This window comes from Mesoplodon densirostris, chromosome 17, assembly GCF_025265405.1.
Source record: "Mesoplodon densirostris isolate mMesDen1 chromosome 17, mMesDen1 primary haplotype, whole genome shotgun sequence".
Classification (NCBI taxonomy): Eukaryota; Metazoa; Chordata; class Mammalia; order Artiodactyla; family Ziphiidae; genus Mesoplodon; species Mesoplodon densirostris.
Genome location: NC_082677.1, coordinates 12,303,935 through 12,325,939, shown reverse-complemented (window position 1 = coordinate 12,325,939; position 22,005 = coordinate 12,303,935).

Genomic DNA, 22,005 nt, shown 5'->3' with positions numbered 1-22,005 from the left:
CAAAGAATATTGTATGGAAAGGGGAGTGGGGAGAAACTTTCCAATGGAAATACCTGACAAACACCACCTCAGCTAGGTTATCAATGTCAACATCAAGAGTGATAAGTCATGTTTTTGGTTATTTCTTTCATACCCTTGATATGATGTGGTGAGAATGGCAGTTTTTGATCTTCCTCCCCAAAACTTGTTATCTTGTCTAATCATGAGAAAAACATTATACAGACCCCAACTGGGAGACAGTCTACAAACCATCTGACCAGTACTCCTTAAAAATGTCAAGGTCATCACAAACAAGGCAAGTCTCAGAAACTGTCACAGCCAAGCAGAGTCTCAGGACACAAGACAATTAAATGTACTGTGGTATCCTGGAGAGGAGAAAGAACATTAGGTAAAAACTAAGGAAATATGAATAAAATATGGACTTCAGTTAATAATAATGTATCAATATTGGTTCATTAATTGTGACCAACATACCATCCTAATGTAAGGTAATAATTGGGGAACCAGGAATGGGGTATATGGGAACTCTCTGTTCTACCCCCAGAACTTCTCTGTACATCTAAAACTATTCTAATACTAAAATTTTATTTAAAAACAAATTTGAGCATTATGGATTGTAAGTGGAATTGATGTAATTCAAGTTGCAGGCCTCTAAAGAGGGTAACCTAGGGCCACAGGAGTGAGTGGGGTGGATTCCCAATAGGAGAGGATGGCAGGTGAGTGCTATGGCCAAGAAAGAATATTATACTGTGGAAGATCAGAGTAAAGAAATGCTCGCATAATTATGCTTTAGGATTATTCTGTCACATATCAGAAAAATGTTTCCAAATACACACAAAAGGGAAAAAAAGAGTAAGGGCCCTAAAGGAGCTTGAATGAAAGCCAGATTATCAAATTCATTTTAAGTTAAAGAAATCTCCTTCTTTAAAGACTGAGCATTATTAGATTCTTTATTTGAAAAATCCAGAAGAATAAGTGTCATGGAGAAGGATGAGTAGGGGCTGGTTTCACCATGATGACAACTGAGCCACCCGTGGGACCGTGTACAGAACAGACGGCAACACAGAAGGATGTGCTAGGGAGGAAGAGAGGCTGTGTCCTCTTTCTCTGTCTTTTTTTGTCAGTGATCTGGAAGAAGCAAGGTTAAAGAATAGAGGTTTTAGGAAAAGGAGATTTTGAGGGAGAGCCCACCAATAAAAAATTGGCAAAGCCCAGGCTACCAATGGAGCCACATGGCAGAGCCTGTCTAACTCCAGCTGTTCATCTTCCACCAACCTCTGCACAGATCCAGTGGGTCACAGAGCCAGAGTTCTGTTCCAGAAGAGGTCAGTAAGATTGTCCTAAATGAGGGAATAAGACATGCGGAAAATAAAACTGGGAAACACTGTGATTTACTGCTTATCCCTCACTCCCTGCAACCAGTCAAAATATACATCTGCATGTTAAAGTCTCTAAGAAAGGGGGGAAATGAGGAAATGTGGGGGTACAAATTTCAGTTATGCAAGATGAGTTTTGGCAATTCAGTGTACAGTGTGCTGATGACAGTTAACAATCCTGTATTGGATACTTGAAATTTAAGATAGACCTTAAATTAAATCTTCTCAAGACACACACACACACACACACACACACACACACACAATTGTACCTTGTAGAGGTGCTAGATAAGTTATTCAGCTTGATTTTCGTGATCTTTTCACAATGTACACATACATCAAGTTGTATACCTTAAATATGTGCAGTTTTATATGTCAAAGAATAACATTAAAAATTGTCTCTAAGAAATGGTACAGTAAATAAAAGTATTTAACTTTACTAACCCACCATTTCTCAAACTTATTTAGCCCTGGAATACCCCGCCCTCTCTCCAGTACTCATTTTTACCTCCTGTTGAATAGTGTTTGGTGAATTCTAGGTTGGGAAACCTTATCTTAAAAGCTATTATTCTGTGACTTTAAAAATAGGCAGAGCTGTAAGCTGCTGTTTGAGCTGTAACATGGATATGGATATGACTCTACCCACTAGAGTCACACAGGCAAAATTCCATGCTGCGTCTTTACTAGCTGTGTAACTTTGATCCAGTTCTTACTCGGAGTCTCATTTTCCTCAGTTGTGAAATGAAATAAATGGCAGGAGAATAGCCACTTTGCAGTGTTGTTTTTACAAATTATAGGTATCCATCAAGCATGTAGTATATGCTGAATAAGAGAGGTTACTGTCATGACTGGCTTATAGCAACTGCTGAACTAAATGACTCTTATCATATACAGGAGGCTTTATATTCTATAAAGCAGAAAGTAAATGGAAATTCTCATCGGGTGGGCATTTTAAAAGATTGAATTAAGAAAGATAATTGGATTCTGTCTTAAAATCTTGCTTTAGTTGTATCTTAAGAACAATTAAAGTACAGCTTGTATGTGGCATATAAGCAGTAATTATGATGTCATTTATTATTTGAATTTAGACAAGATGCTGAATGGGACTATATTTTCTGTTTTCTTGGAATTTTAGTTGAAACCCTAAACCTGAGAAAATAGGCAAAAATGCTTCTGGTGTCTAAAGAGAAGTGCTGGACACATCTAGACCAGACCTACTCAAAGATATCAGATTTGGTCAACCCTGTCCCCTACCTCCAGCCACCATCAGCCTATGTAAGAGAAATGGTCATCAAGGAAAGGCAGCTCTATTGGCCTAGGGGGTTAGCAAGGCATTTCCAACCTCCAAACCAAGTTGTGGGTCTGAGAGACATGCTTACCAAGACTGGGGGGTGCCTGACAGGAGAGACATTTGGCATCTCACTCCTGGCTCTGCACTCACTGAGCTACAGACACTGCCGGGCCACCCAGGTACACTGAAGTGGAAGAAGTGAAGGGCAGCAAGAGGTGGACCTGGGTTTCCGTAGATGTTCCAGGGGCATCTGTGAACATAAAGACTCATGACTGACTTCTGTCTGGAATACATCGAAGGTAGGAGGACAGCTGGAGAAGCCCATTAACCAACCGACATGGGGCAAGGAGTGAGGTAGGCCTTTCCCATTTGTTGTGGAAAGACACAAGACTTCCTTGAGGACCTAGAGAACGTGGCAGTTGTCACCAGGCTTGAACTGTCTTGATGGGACCTTGCTCCAAGTGCTGACTCCTGGGCTGAGTGACTGCTGCCCTGAGAGGGGTTGGGGTGGACTGCCTGGGGCTGGCACTGAAGTGAGAAGGAGGTCTCTACAGGTCTGCTGAATAGTTCACTGTCCCTGTCAGGAAATGAGAATGTTCTGTGGGGGTGGAGCGGGGCCAGGGGGAGGGCTCCAAAGAACCCTAAGTGGTGCATTTGTATATATGCCTGCCAGATGGGAGGGTATAACAGCTGACTAGCAGTAGCCAAGAGAGAGCACCAGTGGCCTTAGCCTTTGCCTGCCTCCCTTCCCCTGATTTGAAAGAGCCAGAAGATTAGGCAGAGAAAGGGCAAAAGTCATTAGATCAGCTCTTGCCCACTGCAGGGTTCTGAGCCAAAGCTAAGCCTTGACCTGGTAGGGGGTGGAGGGGAGAAGCTATGAACTGGCTGTGAGCTTCAAGTTTTGAAACTAGATGGGATCAAAGCTTTTAATATCCAAAAGTCAATTAGTACCAAATAAGACTTTTTTTAAAGTAGCTGGAATTGATAGGGCAGCTATGGACTCTGCATAAGCTGTCATCAAGGGGTGGGCAGAGGAAATCTGAGAGTGCAAATGTGAAAGTGGTTTGTGGTTTTACCCCACTGATTAAACCCATTTTAAAAATCAGTAACTGTTATTTTAAAATAGAAATCTTCTATAGAAAAGGCTTTATTGACAAGCAGGCCATTGAAATTTTCCCCTTGTCCTTCTCAGATATGCAGGCCCAGGGAGACATAAATCGAAGAAATTATTCTTCCTGAACATAGAGCCTGCAGGGAGTTCTGCCGGAACACTAGCTTTGCAAATCCCACTCGGTAGCAATGTAGTGTGAGTTGTTGGGTGGTGAAGACAGATTTCAGGGAAAGAACCATGACATTTTTTGGAATACATGTAATATTTTGAAGACAAAGAGAAAAGGACTTAAGTTTCCCCGCATATGTCTGGCCACCTGGCACTGTGATAAGCACTTTATCTCATTTAATCTTTTCTACAACCATGTAAAGTAATCATTCACACATTCATTTTGCTGATGAGGAAATGGAGCCTCAGGAAGGTATGGAATTTTCCCAAACTCATCCAATTTATAAATGTATTTTATTCCAAAGCCATTCTGTTTCTATCATATTGCATTACCAAAACTTGTGAAAGGGAATATGAACCTTACCACATTGAACTTCAAGGGAAACTGACTAGTATCAGATAGTTTAGAGCCATAGCAGGGATCGTTATCAAGAAACCAGACAAGAGAGATGGGTGTTCCATGAAGGAAAGAAAAGGAACAACTAAAAGAAATAGGAGCTTGGGGTAATATTGGAGGAATGCTAGCAGTGTCTAGAGCAGGGGTCCCCAAACCCCAGGCCATGGACTGGTACTGGGCCACACAGCAGGAGGTGAGTGGTGGATGAGCGAGCAAAGCTTCATCTGTATTTACAGACGCTCCCCATTGCTCACATTGCCACCTGAGCTCCACCTCCTGTCAGATCAGCAGCGACATTAGATTCTCATAGGAGCGCAAACCCTACTGTGAAGTGCACATGCAAGGGATCTAGGTTGCATGCTCCTTATGGGAATCTAATGCCTGATGATCCGAGATGGAGCTGAGGCGGTGATGTTAGCGCTGGGGAGCGGCTGCAAATACAGATTATCATTAGCAGAGAGGTTTGACTGCACAGAGACCATAATAAATCAATTGCTTGCAGACTCATATCAAAACCCTATCAGTGAGTGGCAAGTGACAATTAAGCTGCATCCGGTGGCAGGTTTTATAGTGGCAAGTGAGTTGATGTACTTCAATTATACAGCTGCATCTGGTGGTAGGCTTTAAGTCAGAATCCAACACTTATTTTAGTCCGCACATGGCCTGCCCATTATTTTATTTACCACTTCCATCCATGCCTCTTTCCTGCACTGCGCACTTGTCTCAGTCACAGTTTTGCTAAGCCCACAAGCTAACCCTCGCCAAAGTGAGTAAAAAACAAATGTCGCTGGAGAGCTTCTTTGCAAAGGGGGAAAAACCCAATGATGAGACAGCAGAAGAGTCTAAGACTGCCAACAAAAAGAAAGCTGCACTTAAAAGGAAATACCAAGAGTCCTACTTAAATGACGGGTTCATTGCAACAGGTGATTCACATTCTCCAAGCCCGCTTTGTATAATACGTGGCGACTCTCTATCCAACAAACCCATGAAACCTTCAAAACTGCTTTGCCGCATGGAGATCAAGCACCCTGCATTAAAAGACAAGGCTTTGGAGTTTTTCAAAAGAAAAAATCGTGAACACGAAGAACAGAAGCAATTACTGAAGGCCACCACTTCATCAAATATATCTTGCACTGAGAGCATAATTCTTAGTGGCTACCGGCATTGCTAAAGCTAAGAAGCCCTTTACTGTTGGTGAAGAGTTGACCCTGCTGCTGCTAAGGACATTTGTCATGAACTTTTAGGAGAGGCTGCAGTTCAAAAGGTGGCACGTGTTCCTCTCTCGGCCAGCACCGTAACGAGATGAATTGACGAAATAGCAGAGGATATTGAGGCACAATTGTTAGAGAGGATTAATGAGTCACCGTGGTACGCAATCCAGGTTGACGAGCCTAGTGATGACAACAAGGCAACAATGCTTGTTTTTGTGTGATATATTTTTCCGGAGGATGTGCATGAGGGTGTGTTATGTGCACTTTTGTTGCCAACCAACACCACAGCTGCAGAACTACTCAAGTCTTTGAATGATTACATATCAGGAAAACTGAACTGGGCATTTTGTGTCCGTATATGCACGGCAGAGTGGCTGCCATGACTGGATGGCTTTCTGGTTTCACTACTCGGGTCAAAAGAGGTCGCTTCTGAATGTGTGTCTATGCCCTGTGTCATCCATAGAGAAGTGCTGGCTAGACGAAAACTGTCGACTGAACTTAACAACGTTTTGCAGGATGTGATTAAAATTATCAACCACATCAAAGTACATGGCCTTAACTCACGTCTGTTCACGCAGCTCTGTGAGGAGATGGACACAGAGCACACACGTCTTCTCTTATACACAGAAGTGAGATGGCTTTCTAAAGGGAGATCCCTGGCCAGAGTTTTTTTTTTTTTTTTTTTTTGCGGTATGCGGGCCTCTCACTGTTGTGGCCTCTCCCGTTGCGGAGCACAGGCTCCGGATGCGCAGGCCCAGCGGCCATGGCTCACGGGCCCAGCCGCTCCGCGGCATATGGGATCCTCCCAGACCGGGGCACGAACCCGTATCCCCTGCATCGGCAGGCGGACTCTCAACCACTGCGCCACCAGGGAGGCCCTGGCCAGAGTTTTTGAGTTCCGAAAGCTGCTCCAGAGATTTGTTTTAGAAAAACAGTCTCCACTGGCAGCACATTTCAGTGACACAAAATGGGTCGCAAAACTTGATTACTTGTGTGACATATTCAACCTGCTCAATGAACTCAATCTGTCACTTCAGGGGAGAACGACAACTGTGTTCAAGTCGGCAGATAAAGTGGCTGCATTCAAAGCCAAACTGGAATTATGGGGGTGACGAGTGAACATTGGGATTTTTGACATGTTTTAAACATTAGCGGAGATTTTGAAAGACTGAGCCAGGGCCTTCTTTCTCCCAGCTGGTGCATGATCGCTTATCTCAGCTTTCAAAGGTGTTTGAGCATTACTTCTCAACCACAAGAGACCCCCAAACTGGGAAGGAATGGATCCGCGACCCATTTGTGAATAAGCCAGGTGAATCGACTTTGTCCATGCAGAGGATCAGAAGAGGATCAACTGCTTGAGATGGCAAATGACAGTGGCCTTAAAAGTATGTTTGAGACAACTTCAGATCTCCTACATTCTGGATTAAAGTCAAGACGGAATATCCTGAGACTGCCACAAAAACACTGAAAATCCTGCTTCCATTTCCAACATCCTGTGTTTGTGAAGCAGGGTGTTCTGCAGTGCCAGCAACCAAAACGAGATTATGGAGTAGACTGGACATAAGTAACACACTTTGGGTGTCACTGTCTCCCATCACCTCCAGATGGGACCGTCTAGTTGCAGGAAACAAGCTCAGGGCTCCCCCTGATTCTGCATTATGGAGAGTTGTATAATTATTTCATTATATATTACAATGTAATAATAATAGAAATAAGGTGCACAATAAATGTAATGTGCTTGAATCATCTCGAAAACATCCTCCCACCACCCTGGTCCATGGAAAAATTGTCTTCCATGAAACCAGTCCCTGGTGCCAAAAATGTTGGGGACCACTGGTCTAGAGGGAGATCTCTCTGGATTAGATCAAACAGAGCTGAGCCAATGAGGCAGGAACATGGAAAGGTAGAGGCAAGACTGATGTAAAATGGAGCAACCGGAACGGAAAACACACGTGGGAGCAGAGGTTGCTGTTAGAAGGGGCGCAGTTCCCAGAGTGAGCAGCTCTAAGAAGGACACTGCAGGAGCTGAGCGGCCCTCACACCAGCTGGAGACTGCTGTTCTCTACCTGCCAGAATGTGAGCCCGCCTCTCCTTGCCCAGATTGACCTGGGGATGCACAGTGAAGATCAAGGAAGGAGGTTCAGGAAGCTCTCAGACAGGCTACCTCTGAGCTTGGACATACTTTCAAGGCTGTTGCCATTCCCATTCCCAGGTGGGTCCTTTGAGAAACCAGCCAAGTCAGGGAGGTCACCTGAGGTCTCAGTGTGGAGAGACTGACGGAGTAGATTTTTCCAAGTGAAATCTAAAGAATGTTTATCCTGACACTGTCCCTGCTCACTTGGATGAGGATCTCCAAATAAACAGATGGATTTTGTTTTGGTTTGCTTTCTTCAGCGCCAAAGGAAAGTCCCCTCTACAACTGGATATAAACAGGATGCCCTGCCCTCCTCTCATTCCCATTCCTGGAGAATCTACAATTTTGAGCTTTATTTAAAGATCCACATGCTTGGGGAGTTGAGTTGGTGAGGGAGGATGGTCTAAAGCCAATCTCAAATTCCCTGAGAGAAACGTCAAGGAAAGCCTCTCTGCGGGCGCATCCCACTCTGCGTGGCCTGTATCCTGAACCATCTGCCTTCCCTCGCACTTCTGAAGGAGCAGCTCACCACAAGACAGGATATGGGTTCTTCCTCTGCCCCCCGGGGTCCCCCTCCAGGTCCTGCACTGACGTGCATCTCTGGGAAAGAAAACCAGACACGTTATCCTGCAAGAAGCCCAGCACACGATGTGGCATCTGACAAGGGCCCACTTCCCTGATTGCCACTCATCTGTCGTGGCTGCTCTGTTCTCTTTCTTTGATCCTTGAAGGCAGAGATATGTGTTGTCACGGAAAGAGCACAGGCTTGAAGTTACAAACCAGGGTTCAGATCTTGCTTTGTGTCATCTTGGGCAAGTGATAGACTTCAGTTTCCTCATCTGCAAAATGCACAATCCCTGCATCACTGGTTTTGCATTTGAACTATATTAATGATTAAATAAGATAATGCCTGCAGAGTGCTCAGTATGTGACAGACGTGCAATAAGTAGTCCCTTCCTCCAGCCTCTTAAGTCAGTGTTTACAGAGTTGCCTGCTGCTTCCAAAACCTACAGTTGGGGCACCCTGGGGATAAGCAGGACCCAGCCACGCCAGGGCACCCATATTTCAGAACACCTTCATTCCCTCACTTCCCTTCACGTCCTCCTGGTCTGGGCACTGAGTTCCCTTCAGCTGAGTTAATAGCAAGACAGAGATGGCAACAGGAGGCGTGATCCTTTGAAAGTCTTGTTGTTGCCCATTTTCATTCTTCCTGACATGAAAGCAAACCTACCTTTCTGACAATGTTACTTACAATACTTACATTACAGCTGCCACAGAGCAGGCTGTGACTTGGGGGCTTCCTGACAAAATGTTCTTTTCAGAAATTCGTTGAGTAGAAATGACGTATTTGCACTGTTAATGAGTTTTTGAGACCCCCAGGGTCCACCAGTAAAGACTGTCAAAGGATGGATGGATCCCCTCTGCTGCTAGATGCTGCTACATCTTCTTCAAAAGGCATTTAAGTTCTATACCTAAAGGAGCATTTCCTATGGGATTTTGTTTGCTTATGATGCTGATGTAATACGATCATATAATCACGTAAGATGATGATCATGTAATATGATATCTTACATGTTTATATGATATAAACAAAATAAAGTGTAGGTGGATACTGTTTTGAAATACTAATTGATGCATTCTTCTTTCATTCCTTTTATGTAGAGCCCTTTAGACAGGCTATAAATAAAAGGCCTGTCTAAGGCCATTTACTTACAAAAGTAAGGCTGAAGCTTCTTGCTCTGCAAGGACAGAAAAATATCCATTGTGAAAAATGGGTAAATTTTAGGCTTTGAGTTCCAAATTAGGTGCATGAAATTCAAAGCCAAAACAATAAATTTATTTACTTTTTTATTTATTTTTAAAGATATTTTTGATGTGGACTATTTTTAAAGTCTTTATTGAATTTGTTACAATATTGCTTCTGTTTTATGTTTTGGTTTTTTGGCTGCGAGGCATGTGGGATCCTGGCTTCCCAACCAGGGATCAAACCTGCACCCCCTGCATTGGAAGGTGAAGTCTTAACCACTGGATGGCCAGGGAAGCCTTCCAAAACAATAAATTTAAAAGCCAAATTCTTCTGATTTGTAAGAGATGTAGTTTTATTTAATTTTGTTTTTCAAAAAGGAAAGGCTGGAGAATTAGAGTTTTTCCACCAAGACTTTTGATAGCTGAGAGCTGGCATCTTCCTCCTAAGAACCTTGTCCCAGGCTGAGGAAAGCGAGAGCTCAGTCTCACTCTTGGCAAAAAAAAAATATAACATATACCATAAATCACACCCACCAGCATCATTGCTACAGGAGCAGCAGGGCATCGCCTGACTACTAGACCAGGTGAGGCGTGAAGACCAGAGGCTGCTGCTGGGATCACTCGTTCATCCACCCAGCAAACATTTCTAAGGCAGTCGACTACGTGCCAAGACTGTTCTTAGGATACAGCAGGGACCAAAGGTTTCTGCCCTCGGGGGCCTTTTGAACTAAAATGAATCCAGTAATAGGGTACTAAAGATAGATTTTGGCACATCTAAGTTTGTGGACTGATATGATTGGACGCTTAAAGCCATAGTAAAGTGGTGTGAAATTCTGAAGCCTATTAAGAGGTTAAGCTTTGAGCAGGTTCTGTTTTTCTAATTTGATAGGCAAAAAAGCTGAAGTTCAGAATTCTAAGGCAGGTGTTCTCCAAGTATGGGCCTGCACCGGCCCATACTTGGGAGCTTGTTAGAGATGCAAGTGCTTGGCCCTTCGGCCCCTCCCCAGATCTCATGAATCAGGAACTCTGGGGATGAGGCCAGTGATCTGCTGACAAGTCCCCCAGCTGATTTTGCCCATGCTAAGGTCTGAGAACTACTGCTGGGATGGATTGGGATCACTAAGGAGACATTAATTTATCCAATAGGCATTTATTCTGTTTAAGTCCTGGGTTGGCACTGGGGATGTGAAGGCAAACAAGATGAGTTCCCAACATTCAGGTGGTTGTTCAGACCTGGACACAGATCACCACAGTGTCTGTGTGATCACAATTCCACGGTAAGAGAGGCATGCTCAGGTACGGGGCGAGCCCAGGGGAGTTGGACCCGGCTCTTCCCCACATGTCTCCTTGTGGTACAGGGAAAGACAAGGCTGCTCCTTCCTGGGTCTCAAGAGTGCCGGGGCCTGAGAAGTCTTCTGCCTCCCAGGCAGAGCTGCCCCGACTCGAGAGCAAGCTTCCCACAACAGGCTGTGCTTCAGAAACACAAGGAGAGTTTATAAACATAAGCTCCTTGTCTTGTAGATTCAATGTCAGTGGAAATCTATATTTTTTAACAAGCTCCCTAGGTGATTCTTATGCACAGTAAAGTTTGTTCTAACAGATTAAGAATTAATCAGCCTCCGAACTCTCCTGTCTGACTTTTCATTGGCACTGCTCATTGCACTATGAGGGGATAGAGGAAATATCTTGCTCTGGTTGTTCGGGTTCATTCCCTCTTCCACAACTAATCTTCTGTGAGGCAAATCTAGGGGCTGGGTGGGGTGTTGTTTACCTGAGAGCAATTGTTCATGGCACAGGAATCTCACCATGTATTGTAGCTAAACTACCACTGTAATGATTGCAACACTCACTTAACAAATGTTGATTGAATATTCACAGGTCATGATTCCCCTCTCCTGGCATGCTTTGGCCAATGGGAATGACCAGGCATGACCTTTTGTTATGGCTGAACAGAAGCTTTAAATGTCATCATATGGCATGGCTGAAGCCAGCCCCCAGTATGGGGTCTTAGGTAATGGCTTCTCCTTCAGCCTAGATTCCAGAATGAGAAATAGGTGGTACCAAGCCTAGCAGAGCCCAGCTGACCTGCAGGCTACATATAACGTGAATAAGAAATAAATATTTGTTCCTGTAAATGATTGTGATTCTGAGCTTGTATATCTTGCAACATGGTCTCAAACACCTACTCTGTGATTGGCATTATGCTGGGGGGATGACGATGGTTCATATAGTCTCCTCCCACAAAACGCTTCTGTTCCTGAAGAAGGAAGAGACGATGTTCCGTTCTATCCTACCCTACCCTATCCTGTCCCATACTACTCATTCATCTGTTCCCTAGCTTGTTACGGAAAGGATTTATTCTTGCCTTTATGTATAAAATGTAGGTAATGGAATACAATAAGGTACATTAGAAGCAGATGAAAAGGAAAAGGGAAAAACATAGATCAAGGAATGTGACATAAAAATGCGTCATCTCAGAGCATCGAGTTGATCTCCCTGTGCTATGCGGCAGCTTCCCACTAGCTATCTTTTTTACACTTGGTAGTGTATATATGTCAGTGCTGCTCTCTCACTTCGTCCCGGCTCCCCCTTCACCCACTGTGTCCTCAAGTCTGTTCTCTACGTCTGCATCTTTATTCCTGCCGTCCCACTAGGTTCATCAGTACCGTTTTTTTAGATTCCATATATATATGCGTTAGCGTATGGTATTTGTTTTTCTCTTTCTGACTTACTCAGTATGACAGACTCTAGGTCCAGGATGGGAGGGAGGCTCAAGAGGGTGGGAATATGGGGATATATGTATACATGTAGATGATTCACTTTGTTGTACAGCAGAAACTAGCACAACATTGTAAAGGAATTATACTCCAATAAAGATGTGGAAAAGAGGGCTTCCCTGGTGGCGCAGTGGTTGAGAGTCTGACTGCCGATGCAGGGGACACAGGTTCGTGCCCCAGTCCGGGAAGATCCCACATGCCGCGGAGCGGCTAGGCCCATGAGCCATGGCCACTGAACCTGCGCATCTGGAGCCTGTGCTCCACAACGGGAGAGGCCACAACAGTGAGAGGCCCACGTACCATAAAAAAAAAAAAAAAAAAAAAAGTGGAAAAGAAAAAAATGCATCATCTATCCTCCTGGGGTGGATACAAATTTGATTCTAATCATCTAGAAGCCAATTCATAAAAGAGGCCTGATTAATTTTACGATTCACAGAGCCTATAAGATTAAACAGCAAGCAATTGCTCCAGAAAGGCATGGCTATGTCTAATCATAAGACAACATAGAAATTACTCTGAAAGTCCATGGGATTTGAGCCATTCAAATTTGCTCTTGGTGTTGTAATTTACCATTTTCCCTTTCTAATATACTATACATCTCAACTTGATTCTGTTTTAATTTCAAAGAGAAGAGTGAGGAGAAAAGAGATTTTTTTTTAGCTAGAAGAGAGGGGGAAAGATGCAGTGAGGTGTCTATAAAGCATTCTTTTTGAGTGTAATGCTTTACTAATGTCACATTCAACTGTAAGTGTTAGTTTACTTGTTTTTTGTGTTTTTCTTCCTGTGAGTTATTCTAAGGGAGGGTTTGGTCTTAATCTATTTTGACTTTCTGGCTCAGTTCCTAGAATAAAGTTCAATAAATGTCAAATAGAATGAGTGAGCATTGGGTTTATTGATTTTCCTTGCTGTATAGTGTTCCACTGTGTATATTATTATATGTCCATTCTACTATTAATGGATATGTGGGTTGTTTCCAGTTTGGGAAAATTACAAACTATGCTACTATGAGCATACTTGTATATGTATTCTCCTGTACACACACACACATATCTCCAGAGAATAAACCTAACATGGAGTAACTGGGTTATATGGTATATATATCTTCGAACTTACTGGATAACAACACTCTGTTTTCCAAAGTGGTGGTTCCCATTTACCTCCTCACCAGCAGTAAATAAGAGTGTCTGATATTCCACATTTACACAAACACGTACATCGAGTATTTTCAGTCTTTTTGATATTTGCTAATGTTAATGAGCATATTATGGTGTCTCCTTGTGGTATAAATTTGCATTTCCCTGATTGATAATGAAGTTGAATTCACCCTCATGTAAGTGGCTATTGGGTTTCCTTTCCTGTGAAAAGCCAGTTCAGGAATTTTGCATATTTAAAAAATTGCATGTCTGTCTTTTAATTACAGAGATTCTTTATATGTTCTGCATACTAATCCTTCATCTATTATGTGTGCTGCAAATATCTTCTTCTACTCTGTGGTTTATCTTTTCACTCTTTTTATAGTGTCTCAATGAGGAAATGTTCTATTGTCAAATTTAGCACCCTTTCATTTTATTATGAGAGATTTTTGTTGTCTAAGAAATTCCTTCGTATCTCAAAGTCATGAAGATATTTCTTATATTCCCTTCTAAAAAGCTTTATAATTTTGCTTTTCGCATTTAGGTATTTAATCCACTAAGAATTATTATTATTAGTTTTTTTGGTTGGGGGGATGGATCTGGTAGGGTTCAAAATGATCCACTTCAGTGACACATTGTAAGAGGTTTTCACAATATAGCTGTGTCAGAGCTATTCAAGAAGTTTGTGTGCAGGAGTGAGGTTGGAGGTTAGTGTCTAAGCTATTATCTTTACAGTCACTGAAGGGTAAAGGATGCCTGCCACCACCACCGCCCTCAGGTGCTATAGACACAGAGGCAATAACTCTGTGGGAACACAGAAGTCAAAGCTGACCCCTCCCTGCACCCCAGCCCAAGCCCAAAGGTGGGCAGTGGACCATAGGTAGTCCAGAACTGAATTATGGCCCTCCAAAGATGTCCACATCTTAATCCCTAGAACCTGTCACTATGTTACTTTATACAGCAAAAGGGACTTTGCAGATGTGAGTAAGTTAAGGATCTCGAGATTTGGAGATCCTGATGTAATCACAAAGGTCCCTAAAAGAGAGAGGGAGAAGAGAGGAGAGAAGATGCTCCATTACTGGCTTTGAAGATGGAGGAAAAGACCACAAATCAAATAACATAGGCAGCCTCTGGAAGCTGGAAAAGGCAAGGAAACAGATTCTCTGCTAGAATTTCCAGAAGGAATGCAGCCCTGTGTACCCATTTTTAGACTTCTCACCTCTGATGGCTCATTTATTTGCAGAATTGAATTAAATGATCCCACTATTTGTTCAGGAAACAAATGTTCCTTCAGAGCAGTGGTTCTTAACTCATTTTTGGGCCAGAGACCTTTTTGAGTTTCTGATGAAAATTGCACATAGTCAACACATGCAAAATTATAAGTATAATTTCAGAGGGTTCATTTATCCCTACTTTAGAGTCATGAGGCAAGCCCAAGAACATATATGTTATTGTCTTAAAAGTATGCACTTGGAACAAGACCTTAGTTTGGAATCATTTATTTAGCTGTGTCCTTTGGAATTATCCCAATACAAGTTAAGAATTTAACCCCTTTCACCTTTAAATCCCAAAGTCCATTAAAAAAAATAAAGATGAGGCAACAGATGAATGGATAAAGAAGATGTGGCACATATATACAATGGAATATTACTCAACCATAAAAAGAAATGAAATTGAGTTATTTGTAGTGAGGTGAATGGACCCAGAGTCTGTCATACAAAGTGAAGTAAGTCAGAAAGAAAAAAGCAGATACCGTATGCTAACACATATATATGGAATCTAAAAAAAAAAGTGGTTCTGATGAACCTAGGGACAGGACAGGAATAATGACACAGGCATAGAGAATGGACTTGAGGACACGGGGAGGGGGAAGGGTAAGCTGGGACGAAGTGAGAGAGTGGCATGGACTTATATACACGACCGAATGTAAAATAGATAGCTAGTGGGAAGCAGCCACATAGCACAGGGAGATCAGCTCGGTGCTTTGTGTCCACCTAGAGGAGTGGGATAAGGAGGGTGGGAGGGAGACACAAAAGGGAGGGGATATGGGGATATATGTATACGTATAGCTGATTCACTTTGTTATACAGCAGCAACTAACACAACAATGTAAAGCAATTATACTCCAGTAAAGATGTTATAAAAGAAAATTGGAGGTGAGGGAACTCCAGGTCTGTCCAAATTAATGTCTGTAGAACTGGCTGGAGAGAAATAACCCTCTGGGATTAGAGGCTGCAGGGCCATTGGCCTGACCTGACCCCATACAACTCTGCTGCTGACTTGGAGTCAGGCCAGGCCCCATCCTGTCTTCCCTTCAAATCTGTGGTGATGGATGTTTTAAAACTGATTTTCAAAAGCTAAATGTTGAGACAGTTAAGGAGTTTACAAATTCCCTGATGACCTTAGAATAATAAACCCAAGTACTGAGCTTTTAGAAACAAAAGTGATTTCTGGAGGCGATATTGCAGGCGGATATACAGTGAGACAGCAAGCTGAAGTCCAGCCTGCAAATGGATAAGGGCTTCATCTTCTTAGAGAGCCCCAAAATGAGCTGGAGCATTAGGGTAAATCTGATTACTTCTATTTATGTAATTTTAAAGTGTATTTGGATTACTCTTGATTTGCCGTAAACAGAGTTTTTCAGAAAATGATGACTTCCTTAACTGTGGAAAAAATGCACATGAGATCAAGACCTACTTTGGGGATAATGTGAAATTAATTTACAATCAACCCACTATAGCCAACTTCATCACCTGCCTGAGTCAGAGCCCCAGGGGGCTGTGCTGGCCAAGGGCCTTCTTCCCAGAGCCGTCTACATTTTCTCCCAAACTATTTCTGCTCTCAGTAATCTTAAAGGAATCTAAGACACTGTCATCCCCAAACTCTTCAGGAGAATTTATGGATGCGACTAAAACTTAATCCATTTGGTCAGGAAGCTGGAAATTGCTTTAGTGTTGAAATATGTGCAGACACGAGTTTCCTTAAGATCAATGGAGCTCTTCTCTCTCATTCTTCCTTCAGAATATCTTGCAATGCCCAGAAATTTATATAAGGGTTTTACACACCTGCATATCATGGTATTGGAGAAGTTAAGTGACAGAAAGACTTAACAGATCATCTGGTCTTTGGCTGTGCCAGAATAACATGGTTCCTTACAACATGCAGTCTGGAGATCTTTTCTGGCTACAAGCCTCTAACCATACTGTTAAGTGATTCTATAATAATCCAATGATGCTAGGACATCTTCCTTGACACTGAGTGTGTACCTTCTCCTCCCAATTTTAACCATATATTTTTAAGGACTCCTTTTTTGACAACCTTAATTTACCAACTTTCTCAATTTCTGAGTTCTTTAAGAACTGACTGCAAATAACAAAACAAGAGAATTTTTTTAAGTATAGGGAGCTTAAATAATGTATTTTGGAAATATATCAGATTTTCTCTGGGTTTGAGTATGCATTCTGTGCTAGTATTTTTGTTTACTGTCTAGATTTTACCAGGGTTTCACTGCAATCAATCCCAAGACGATCCTCTTATATTTTGAATACGAGAACAGGAATGCTAACATGAATGTTTAAAACTTAGGAATTTTAGGGTAGTTTTGAAGTTAAAATAAGACAAATAAATATGCCAATTTAGAAAATTATTAAAATAAATAAGATGATTGACTAAAAAGAATTCAGCCGTGTAAACTCTGAGACAGTTGAATTCTGCAAAACATATTTCTTGGATGTGTTCAACCATAGTCAGTTTTTTTCATTACATTCCCGTCAAAGTTAAATTTTCAAAAATTGTGGGATAAAAGACAGAGAAAATGTAGAAAATATTTTGAAGTCTTATTTTGCTTTTTATATTAGGATTTCAAATTGTGGCCCAAGAGAGCAGTGGTGCTTGCCTGTGATGTGGCTGGAGAAGGCTGGGTGAGTGGAAGAGGTGGGTTGTGATCTGCATTTCAAAATTTGTTCTCTGGCCCACCACTCATGCCTCCCCCTTCCATTATGATGGGCTGTGTAGATTTTTCTTAGCCACAAGAATTTATAGATTCTTGAGGGTAGTGAAGATATCACAAAAAGAATATCTTTGTGGCTGAAACATAAGAAGAGATTAGAAGAAAGGGAAAATGCAAAAGGGATTTGTAAGCTCAGACTTAAAAAATCTGAAATATATGTATTTTGCCATTTTGTTCACTGTTTTATAAGACCAAAGATAAAGAGGCAATCAACTTTATGATCAGTAATTGACCTCACTGGTATTTTTCTTGCTTTTTTTATAAAATCTCTTAAAGAGGAGGGGAGAGAATTGTGTTGGAGAGAAAATTTAAAGCTAAATAATTATTGCCACATTATTATTATTTATTATTATTATTTTGGTTGCATTGGGTCTTCGTTGCCGCGTTGGCTTTCTCTAGTTGCGGCGAGCAGGGGCTACTCTTCGTTGCGGTGCGCAGGCTTCTCATTTTGGTGGCTTCTCTTGTTGAGGAGCACGGGCTCTAGGGAGTGCGGGCTTCAGTAGTTGTGGCATGTGGGGTCAGTAGTTGTGGCTCGCAGGCTCTAGAGCGCAGGCTCAGTAGTTGTGGTGCACCGGCTTAGTTGCTCTGCGGCATGTGGGATCTTCCCGGACCAGGGATCAAACCTGAGCCCCCTGCACTGGCAGGCAGATTCTTAACCACCATGCCACCAGGGGAGTCCTGCCACATTATTATTTAAAGAGAGCCTTTATTTAAATAGCTGTCTGAGTTTTCATTTTATCTGGTATATTTTTTAATCCTCTGTAAGCATTTTTAATTCTTTGGTAACTGAAGTTATCAAACTTCCATATTTCTGGCTAAATATTTCTTACTTAAGTTTTGTCCTTTTACCAGTATAAAAATTATTCCATGAATTCTAAGATATTTTTTTCAGTATGCTTGGTTAGGTGTTAAATATCTCAGTAGACACTATCCTCTGTGTTCATCATCTGGAATGATGTTTCTAATAGGCTAATTGATGGCCAGAAAGACAATGACGCTGTAGTGAAGAGTCTGCAATATGAAATAAGACTTCTTTCACTTTCTTGTTAGGTACTTGATCTTGAGTCTCTTATTAACCTCCATATGATGGAGACAGTAGCAATCTGCAGATTGTTGGGAAGTTAGCAAATAGGAAGGACATTGGCCAACTCTGTAGGAAGGAAATTGGCCAACTCTGTTTCTATTTACTAGCCAGGTTTTCTCCACTGTTCGGATCTGTACATATCACTCAGAGAAGAGAGGAACCTTGTTCCCAACCTCCCCATTAGGTCAGATCTTCCACCTTTTTGTTCCACAGGAACAGCCCATCATTGTGATGTTGCAAATCACAGGAAATTTACAATTCTCTTTCTCACTTGAATGAGGCAGCCTCCTTTGTCTTGTCACAGTATTTCCTTTTGGCATTTCTGCCAACTGTGTAACCACAGTTACCAGAGCCACGTTTGGATCTGCTTCGTGTTCATAAGCCTCAGTCATGGATTTCCAAAAGCGACTGGTCACTTATCAGCTCTCTGGGAGGGTTTACCTGCTTCTTCTAGCGAAGGGTCCCGAGCACCACTACTCTTCAAAATCTCAGCTCTTTTCTTTATCTCGTGTCAGGTAAAAGCATGAACAAAATGGCAAGATACATACTTCAGACTCCTGAAGTCTGGCTATAAAACCGGAGCATACTACGTTGTGGAGTCTCCACCCTGAATACCTAGCTAGTAATGAGGCAAGACTTCAACCACCTGACCCCAACCCCATCCCGCTCCCTTCCCCACAAGTCACGGCTTCAGCCAGCACTCTTGGAAATACGCTGTGACCTGAGTGAGATGTATTTGGGTCTGAGGAGAAAGGAGAATTGTCAAGCTTATCCCTTGGGAGTTAAGTTTCTCCCTATGGCTCATAGGAATCCTTAGGTTAATATTTCTAGTATATTTTGAAATGCTTGCAATTGTATTTTAATTTGATGGTGAGAAGGTATAGCTGCTTTTGATATTGGAAGCAAATGATAATGTGAAAATTCTTCCCTCTCACTTCTGCTGTGTGTAATTGCAGCTTTCTAAGTTTTTCTCAAGCGCTTATGTCAATGATATTTCTATTTTATGCAACTTCCACTCTCTAGAGTAAATGCGTTATCATGAAAATGTAGAGAATTAACTTTTGTTTCAGAGCTGCTATTGTTTTTATCTAGCTTTTTAAGTCAACAGAAAGCTTCCGTTGTGCACTGTCATCTCTGAGACCCCGAGGGCTGAGTAAATAGTACACATGCTGAAATGTAGAAATTGTGCTTGTGCTTGGAAACTGACTGAATTGCAAAGTGGCACAGAGATGAGTGGAATTATCTGAGCACCTACTGTATTAACCATGTCTTTTGTTTTCTGTATTCTGATACTTTGACTTCGGGGACCTAGCTGACCCTGGAGGGCTGCCCCTCCCCGGGTGAGCCAGGCGCTAGAGACAGTAGACAACTGGCTCTCAAGTGTGCTTTTCAAATGCAAACCAACCAATCTAGAGCCCACACCCCAACCACCTCCTTTATTGGGCTCTCACTCTCTGGGCCATTATCCCACTGCCCTAGTCACCCCAGGGGCAGGTACCAGACAACTAGAGAAGCCTCTATGCCCCAGAGCCTGTTGAAATTACTCACACTAGTCAATCTTGAGCCTGTTTACCTTGACTCACCGGTTCCTTCCATGGAAACCACAATAAAGACTCTTGCCCATAGTTCCTCCCTCTCTTTCTGTCTCCTGACCAACCATGACACTTCCCTGTGTGGCCCACTGTGGCATGCCGTGACACCTTCTCTTGAGAACTGTAACAAACTAGCTTTTCAGGCAATTGTCTTCCAATCTGTTGGCCTCACTATACCTCAAATTTTATGTTAATGCACTACTTTTTAAGACACCCACAGATTATTCATGTGGTAACATTATTATACCTACAAGATGCTACGAGATGATGATTTAACATCGGTCTTCACATGCAGTGCAAAAATGTAATTATATACTTAAACACAGGATCTTTTTTGAATTTCTTAATGACTTGAAGAAATTAGATCCTCAAGAAAGCATTTGGTAGGGTGAATTGATTTGTTGTCAAGAATCCTGGGAAGTTTGGTGAACTACATACAGCTTATTTTTCCTCTTCTGCCAGTTTTGGTCCTCTATCATTATTCACCTGCTGCTCTGCACTTCTAGGATTACTGGTAATAAGTAGCTGATAGCTCAATCTGCATTTTTATTTTGATTTCATTTGTGCACCAGCTGAAAGCCATTCCTGACTGTGCAAAGTTTAAAAGCTTTACAAGGAAGAAATGGATTAGGTAAGCTGAAAGCATTACCATGAAACCTTTCTAATTAAGATTTATAAGGAACTAGGGATAACTAGTTCCTTATAAATCTATAGTGAGATAAATATAACCTATTTTTTCTCCTCTCCTCTGCAAACACTCAGAATAACAGAATAATGACAGGCTTCAGGGTAGGAAAACTGGAACATGTGAGGGGCCTGAATTTTATTTTATTTTTTTAGTTCAGAACTTAAAAATTAATACAGAGTCCAAATTTAAAACAATGATTTTTTAAATCAGCTATAGTAAATAGAGTTAATACTTCACTATAACCCTCATGATCAGAGTTCAACTACCGGACTTTACGATGCCCAAGTCAGAGATAGGAAGACCCCCAGGGCTCTTTCCACCCCACTGTCCTTATGGCTGCCACTGCCCACAGCCCCATCAGAAGGTGTAGGAGAGGCAATCTGCCTTGCTGGAACAATCCACGGGTCACAAGTGTACAGAAAATAGATACTATATATTTACCAGAAGTAAGTCAGGATTTTAAAAAATGAATGAAGAACATCAGAAATCACAAATATCTGATTAAATATAAATGACTATTTTCTTAAATTCTCTAAAAATGACTGTTTAAAACAAAAATTATAACATTGTCTCGGGGGATGTTTACTATATGTAGATGTAATGTATATGACAGTTGACTCATAAAAGACATCTGGGGATGGGGAGGTCAAAAGACCCTATATAGGTACAGAATTTCTACATATTATGGGAAATGGAACCATGTTAACTCTTAGTAGATTATGAAAAGTTAGGCGCATATATTGTAATCCCTACAAATATTAATAAAAGAAAAAATAAATAAAAGAGTCAAAGAGGTACAGTTTAAAGATCCAACAGATAAATCATAGTATTGTCTTAGTCCAGGCCACTAGAACAAAAATAGCATGGACTGGGTAATTTAAACAAGAAACATTTATTTCTTACAGCTCTGGAAGCTGGGAAGTCCAAGATCAAGGCATCAGCATATTTGGGTCTGGTGAGAGCCCTCTTCCTGGTTTGCAAACAGCTGGCCAAGAGAGATCACCTCTTATAGAATCTCTTCTTTTAAAGGCATTTATCCCATCATGAGGGCTCCACCCTCATGATCTAATTACCTCCCAAAGGCCCCATGTCCAAATACTATCACACTGGGGATTAAGGCTTCAACATATGCATATTTGGGGAACACATTTAGCCCATTGCAGAAATACTAAAAATATTTAATTAATCAAAAAGAAGGCAGGGAAAGGGGACTAGAGGAGCAAAAAAATAAAAAAAAAAAAACAAGAGACAAACAGAAAACAAATAATAAAGTGGTAGACCTAAATCC